The 473-nt window shown below is 35.9% G+C and overlaps 1 protein-coding gene across 1 annotated transcript in view; it reads left to right on the forward strand.

Moving 5' to 3' along the window:
* Positions 1-473, forward strand: part of col2a1b (collagen, type II, alpha 1b) — a 45,644-nt gene that overhangs the window by 42,065 nt on the left and 3,106 nt on the right.

Below are 473 nucleotides of genomic sequence, written 5' to 3' on the forward strand. Positions count from 1 at the left end.
TGATGAAGTAGACCCAAGTGAGGTGACACTGCATGTTGGCAGCAATTTTGGTAAAGTCAAGATGTGGAGTAAATATAGACTGTGTATTCTGGGAGTGTTAGAATAGAATTACTGTACACACTAAGTCAGCTTTTTATGCTCCATTTTCAATGATAACAATAATGAAAAATTTCAGTAACATTACAGGAAGTCTTTCCTGCCAACTGCCATCGCCCTGATTCTTCTCTAGTAATGAAAGGGATCTCCTCCAACAAATATATTATATAATATTATAAATATGTTCAAGGTACATTTCACTTTGTTAATAACCATAATAATCCTGCACCTTAATATTCAACCTTCTCAATTTTTTGTTGCCTACCTCATTGATATTTTTTTATTTTGATTTTGTGAAATACTCCAAAGATGGGGTATAATTCATTCTTTTTCTACCGCTTAGTCCCTGAACAGGGTCATGGGGGGGGGGGGGGACC

This window comes from Monopterus albus, unplaced genomic scaffold (assembly GCF_001952655.1).
Source record: "Monopterus albus unplaced genomic scaffold, M_albus_1.0 scaffold1.1, whole genome shotgun sequence".
Lineage (NCBI taxonomy): Eukaryota > Metazoa > Chordata > Actinopteri > Synbranchiformes > Synbranchidae > Monopterus > Monopterus albus.